This window comes from Oratosquilla oratoria, chromosome 22, assembly GCF_046742065.1.
Source record: "Oratosquilla oratoria isolate Oo_2021 chromosome 22, ASM4674206v1, whole genome shotgun sequence".
Classification (NCBI taxonomy): Eukaryota; Metazoa; Arthropoda; class Malacostraca; order Stomatopoda; family Squillidae; genus Oratosquilla; species Oratosquilla oratoria.
Genome location: NC_134798.1, coordinates 50955216 through 50962715, shown reverse-complemented (window position 1 = coordinate 50962715; position 7500 = coordinate 50955216).

Here is a 7500-nt window from a genome sequence, read left to right as displayed (position 1 = left end):
ATCGGTCATATAAACCGGCGATGTACATCGGTCGCATAAGCCGGCTAAGTAAAACAGGTCGTATAAGCCGGCTGAATAAGCGGGCCATGCAAGCCGGCTGCGTATCTAAACTCATGAGCCGGTCGCGTAAGGCGCGCGCATGAATGCACTTTATTCCGGAGGGAGAAAACACAACGTTTAAGAGTGGAGAATCTCTGAGGGTAAATCTGCAGATGCGTGGCGGGGATTTGTGGAGGGGATTTGTGGAGGGGAATAGTGGAGGGGATTTGTGGAGGGGAGTTCTGGAGAGGGGAGTTGTGGGTGGAAGTGGGTGTTGTGGAGGTGAATTGTGGAGGGGAATTGTAGGGGGGAATTGTGGAGGGGGAGTTGTGGAGGGGAACTGTGAAGGGGAATTGTGGTGGGGAATTATAGAGGGGAATTGTTGAGGGGAATTATGGAGGGTAATAATGAAGGGGAATTGTGGAGGGGATCCGTGGATGGGAATTATGGAGTGGAATTGTAGAGGGGAGTTGTGGAGGGGAGTTGTGGAGAAGAATTTTGAAGGGGAATTGTGGAGGGGAATTGTGGAGGGGAATTGTGGAGGGATGTTGTGGAAGGGAATTGTTGAGGAGATTTCTGGTGGGGGATTTTGGAGTTATGGAGGGAAATTGTGGAGGGAATTTGTTGAAGGGAACTATAGAGAGAAATTGTGGAGGGAAATTGTTGAAGGGAATTATGGAGGGAATTTGTGGAGGGGAATTGTAGAGGGTAATTTTGGAGTGGAATTGTGGAGGGGAATTGTGGAGGGGAATTGTGGAGGGGAATTGTGGAGGGGAATTGTGGAGGGGAATTGTGGAGGGGAATTGTGGAGGGGAATTGTGGAGGGGAATTTTGGAGGGGAATTGTGTGGGGGATTTGTGTATGGGAATTGTGTGGGGGATTTGTGTATGGGAATTGTAGAGGGAAATTATGGAGGGGATTTGTGGAGGGGATTTGCGGAAGGGAGTTATGGAGGGGATTTGTGCAGGGGATTTGTTGAGGGAAATTGTGGAGTGAATTGTGGTGTGGAATTCTGTAGAGAATCAGTTTGTGGAGGAAAGGTGTCAATAAGAAACGAGAGCAGGAAAATGTGGAAGGAACGTGTGGAGGGAATTTATGGAGAGAATTTGTGGAGGAGGAAGATGGAGGTAAATGGTGTTGATACCAACCATGTGGAGTGAAAGTGTAGAAACCAAGTAAAGGAAAATGTGGAGGTGAGTGTGGAAGAGAATTGTGGAGGAGGATTAGATGGAGGGCGTATGGAGGGAATGGAGGGGGTTATGAAGGGATACTATGGGAGAGTAATGTGGAGTAATATAACGGAGGTAAATGTGGAGGGGAGGCATGGAGTAGGTAATGTAAATAAATAGATAGTGGAGGGGTATATGAAGGAGGAAATGTGGAGGTGAAGTATGGAGTGAGGATTGTGGAGGGGATTATGGAGGAAGAAATGTTGAGGATAAGTGCTACGGGAAAGGATTCTGGATGATTATGGAGGGACAGTGTGGAGGAAAGGCTTGGAGGGATATGGAGAGGAGATGTGGAGGAGGAAATTTCATGAAGAAATTATGGAGGAAATGGAGGAGGAATATATGGAGGGCTGTGTGAAAGAGGAAAATATGGAGTGATGATATGAGGGAAGAAATATAGAGATCAAGTATGGAGGCGGGAACGTGGAGGGAAAATATGGAGGGGAAATATATAGAGGGAGATGTGGAGGTAGAGGTGGAAGTGTGGAGTTGGAAACATGGAAGAAAAATATGGAGGAGGAAATATGGAGGTGAGCTACACAGGATGAAATATGGAGGTAAAATATGGAGGAGGAAATGTGGAGGGGAGGTATGGAGGGAGAAGTGTGGAGTGGTAATGTGGATGATGTGGAAGGAATATTAGATGACCTCGGGGTCCTGTGAAGAGTCTGTCTGTCTGCCTGTCTGTCTGTCTGTCTGTCTGTCTTTGTCACTGTCTGTCTGTCTGTCTGTCTGTCTCTGTTTATGTATCATGTCTTTCTGTCTGTCTGTTTGTCTGTCTGTCTCTGTCTGTGTGTCTGTCTGTCTCAACCTGTCTGACTGTTTGTCTGCATTAAGTCACTAGTGGGGAGTAGATGAGAAATAGCGAATAGTTTATGGAATGGTTGAAAAAAGGATAGTTAAGGAAATAGTTACAAATAGTTCAGGTAACTATTGCAGAAGACTAGTTGAGAGCCTCTTCACAAAAGGAAGTGTTGGGAGAATAGTTTCGCAAAGGATAGTTTAAAGAATAGTTGGAAAGGGATACTTAAGATATTTCTCCAAAAATGATAGATTGGTGGACATACTATTGGTGAATACTAACGAGATAGTGAATAGTAAGATTTCAATAGTTGAAAGAATAGTTATTTCCCTTCCTATTCTACCCTCCCTCCCTTCCCTACCCTCCCTCCTTACCTACCCTACCTCCTTACCTACCCTCCCTCCCTATCCTACCCTCCCTTCCCTCCCTCCCTCCCTCCCTCCATCACCACCTCCCCTTACCCATCTTTCCTCTTTTCCGTCCTCCCTACCCTCCCTCCTCCCCTACCCACTTCCCCTACATCCTCCCTTTCTACCTCTCCCCTCCCCCTCCCACACGTACTCCTTTCCTCCCTCCCTCCCTCCCTCCCTCCCTCCTTCTCTCTACCCCTATCCCCTCCCTCCTCCCTATCCTCCCTCCTCCTTCTTCATTTACATCCCACACGTACTCCTTTCCTCCCTCCCTCCCTCCCTCCCTCCCTCCCTCCTTCTCTCTACCCCTATCCCCTCCCTCCTCCCTATCCTCCCTCCTCCTTCTTCATTTACATCCCACTACGACCTCCACTTGTGTTCCCTCCATCCCCAGGAGGAGGAGGAAGAGGAGGAGGAGGAGGAGGAGGAGGAGGAGGAGAGGGACAAAGTGAGCGCAGTTTGGTTAATTCTGATTAAATGCCCCTGGTGCTCCGCAATTAGACCATGCAACACCCGCATCTGTATCCGTATCCGCATCCGTACCCGTACCCATATCCGTATATGTATCCGTATCCGTACCCGAATCCGAATTAGTATCCGTACCTGTATCCGTTTCCGTATCCGTACCCGTATTCTTATCCGTATCCGTATCCTTATCGGTATCCGTACCTGTATCCGTATCCGTACCCGTATCCGTATCCGTACTTGTATCCGTATCCGTATCCGCATCCGTATCCGTATTCGTATCCAATGTCCGATAGTAAATATTGGGTCATTGTGTTCTTGTAATGAGGAACCACGTTGGCTGAACTGCTTGTTATTGAACCAGGTATCACATAAGAGGTAATTTTCTTTGACGTCAAGTAGTGTGACGTCACATGTTATGACGTCATGTAATATGACGTCACATGTTATGACGTCATGTGTTGTGACGTCACGTATTATGACGTCATGTAGTGTGACGTCACATGTTATGACGTCATATAGTGTGACGTCACGTGTTATGACGTCATGTAGTGTGACGTCACGTGTTATGACGTCATGTGTGAGGTCACGTAATTTGACGTTACGTATGGCTACGTCATGTAGTGTCATATCACGGTATGACGTCATGGAGTGTGACACCACATTATATGACGTCAAAGAGTGTGACGTCACGGACTGTGACAGCGTGACATGATTTCACTTTCTCACGTGAAGGTTACGTGGTACGGTCAGATCAAGTTCCCACTTATGCGGCTCTTCAAGGCTGAGTCGGTTCGAGGAAGAGGAAGAGGAAGAAAGAGGACGAGAAGAAGAACAGAAAGAGAAAGAGGAGGAAGAGGAAGAGACAGAGAAAGGAGAAAGAGAAAGAAAAATAGAAAGGGGAAGAAGAGAAAGAGAAAGAGGAAGAAGAGGAAAAGGAAGAAGAAGAGAAAGAAGAAGAGGAAGAAGAGGAAAAGGAAGAGGAAGATGAAGAGGATGAGGAAGAGAAAGAGGAAGAGGAAGAAATGGAAGAGGAAGAGGAATGGAAAGAGGAAGAGGAATGAGATCAGGAAGAAGATACAGCAGATGAAAAAGAAGAAGATGAAGAAGATGAAAATGAAGAGTAGGAATATGAATAACAAGAAGATGAAGAAGAAGAATATGGAGATGGAGATTAAGATGGATAAGATGAAGATGAAGATGAAGATGAAGAAGATGAATAAGATGAAAATGAAGATAAAAGTGAAGTGAAGAAGTTAGATAAGATAAAGAAGAAGAAGAAGAGGAAGAAGAAGAAGAAGAAGAAGAAGAAGAAGAAGAAGAAGAAGAAGAAGAAGAAGAAGAAGAAGAATAAGAAGAAGAAGGAAGAAGAATAAGAAGAAGGAAGAAGAAGGAAGTAGAAGTAGAAGAAGAAGAAGAAGAAGAAGAAGAAGAAGAAGAAGAAGAAGAAGTAGAAGTAGAAGAAGAAGAAGAAGAAGAAGAAGAAGAAGAAGAAGAAGAAGAAGAAGAAGAAGAAGAAGAAGAAAGAAGAAAGAAGAAGAAGGGAAATCAGAGAATCAAGTGGATCATTCAGTTAAAAAAAAATCTGAACACCCTAATGTACCTGACACAAACCAAAAGCATAATCAGGTTGTTTCGTTGTTTACTCAATAGACTACGAAAAAAAAGTCCCCTAGTCCAAGACTTTTCGAAAGGTACCTAACCCTCAACCAGGAGGAAATGTATGCAGAAACTAGATTACAGAATATCAGACTTGACCTCAAGCTTGTTGACATGACATCAATATCAATCGTGATTGATTATCTTGATTTCTGTAATCAATCAGTCACAAATCCACGCCTCTAGAGTAAGCATACATACAGATACAGGTATGTGTATATATAAATACATATATATGTATATATATATATATATATATACATATATATACATATATATACATACGTACATACAAATACATACTTACATATATACATATATATATATATATATATATATATACATTCATTAATACATATAAACTTACACACACACACACACACACACACACACACACACACACACACACACACACACACACACACACACACACACACACATATATATATATATATATATATATATATATATATGAGGCAAATCAAATCGATAAAACATTTATATATCATAATCATTGAAGCGTTGCCAAAGTGGTCTTGCATAGCAATAACATTGTAGAGAGGAATCAAATTGAGCGGGGTTTAATTAACATTACCTAGAATGCTGTTGAATATCTTCATCACTATTTGTATAAATTCTATATAACTATATTTCTGATAAAATGTTAATTTATTTATAGATTATTTATAATCTTGTAGCATTTGTGATACTTTTTTATTAGTTATTTGTGTTCATCGATATATTGATGAACATTTGTCTGTACTTTAGCACTGAAGATGTAATTGTACGAAAGTAATTTGCTTTGCTTTGTCTCCCTTTCTTTGTTGTTTCTCGTGTATGTATGTTCACACAACATAAACATACACACACACACACACACACACACACACACACACACACACACACACACACACACACACACACACACACACACACACACACACATGTATATATATATATATATGTATATATATATATATATACATATATATATATATATACATACATACATACATATACAAAGGCTTTTTCCCCCTTACAAGGGGGGTAGCCAAAAAGAAAAAGGCATAAAATCATTCCCACCCATTCCATCCCTCAATACACTCCACACAACTCCACCCTCCCTCTTATCTTAGCACCTCCTGAATGACGGGTCATCCCTGCACCTTGTCCACTGCCCTGGGTCAGAAGCAGTGTCGCAAGACACAGCACATCCATAGCAAGGCCGCTTCATTAAATCGGCGACCCCCTCTTATATATATATATATATATAAGGAACTATTTTCTGTCCTAAATCCAAAAGAATAATACATAATAAGAAAAACATAAAACAAAAGCAAAAAATGAAGAAAGATGATAAAGAGGAAGAATACGTACAAAGAATACTTAGAGAACGACAAGAAAAAAAAAAAGAAATAAAAAGAAAAAAAAAAGGAATAAGAAACTAAATCAATAAAATTCGTTCAAAAGGAGATGATACAACAATGCATCTCCTTACTGTCTAGCCGAAAGCTTTCGTCATTAAATTTCCATTAAACTAAACTGAATTATTGAATCTGCCGGAATAATGACCTTTTCTTGGAATTTACCATAATCTTTAAATTACACCGTTCGCTTCCATTCGCGCGGGGGTGTGTGTATGTGTGCGTTTGTGTACGTAACGACATAGATTCAAGTAATATATACCACTGCTTCATACAGTTAAACCGTCCATTATTCCTGAAATTCAGGAGCACCAAATCAGAATCAATTTCGCTCAAAAACACTTGACAGACGGGCTTCTCCATGGTACCACATAATACGTATAATTGCCTGTAATACCTACAATAATCCAATTCATGCAATACGACCATCTTCATCATATCCAACCCCGAAACTCGCTATTCGCGATTTCGCTATTTCGCGGTTTTTGCTCTTTCGCGATTTTTATTTCTCTCGCGATTTTGAGAATTCGCGATTTGAGGAAGATTTTGCTTCTTTAAGGATTTTTATTTAATTTTATGAGTTTAGTGATTTAAAAAATATATCAGTACTGGGACATATTCGTGGTAACAGGTAACTATTTATTTCGTGTTCATCAGTTCCGTCCTATAGCTTCATATAGTGTCGATCAAACCGTAATGTTTGTTCATGTTCGCGTGTATATGTATGTATGTGTGTGTGTATGTGTATGCATGTGCATGTGTGTGTATATGTATGTATGCATATGTGTGTATTCTGTTATATGGTGATAAAATTATATACACACATTTATGTATATGTATATATATATATATATGCAGGAGAAATCACTTGAACGCGTGATACTAGTATGCAGACAAACCACAGGGAAAATGAAAGAGATGAGACCGAGCGCTTTCGTCTATTCAGACATTTTCAAGGTATAGATACATAAAAGAGACAAGTATATATAGTCAGAAGGTTAAGGTGGATCTCTCCCAGTGCCATATTGGCTCAAGTGTCCGGACATTTGGTTTACAATTTTTGTTATAATAAATTCATCCAATTTGTATAATCCTTGACTTAAATTTAAATTATTAACAAATGTATTCTTGATCAGACTGGATTCTATGATGTTTCTATTCAAAAAAGAATTACTTTTGACAATTACTTTAGCTTCATTCCAATTGATACAATGGTTAAAATCCCTAAGATGGACAAATAACGCGTTGGACGTTTGACCACTTCTAACGCTATATTTGTGTTGCTTTATTCTAACATTTAATTCCTTTCCAGTCTGACCAACATAGCATTTGTCGCAATCCTTACATGGAATTTTATATACACAGCCTTCCTTATTTTCAGGGGAATTTTTAATCAAAAGACTTTTGACTGTGTTGGAGTTCCTAAAAATGGTTTGGATGTTGAAATTCTTAAGAATATGCGGCAATTTAAT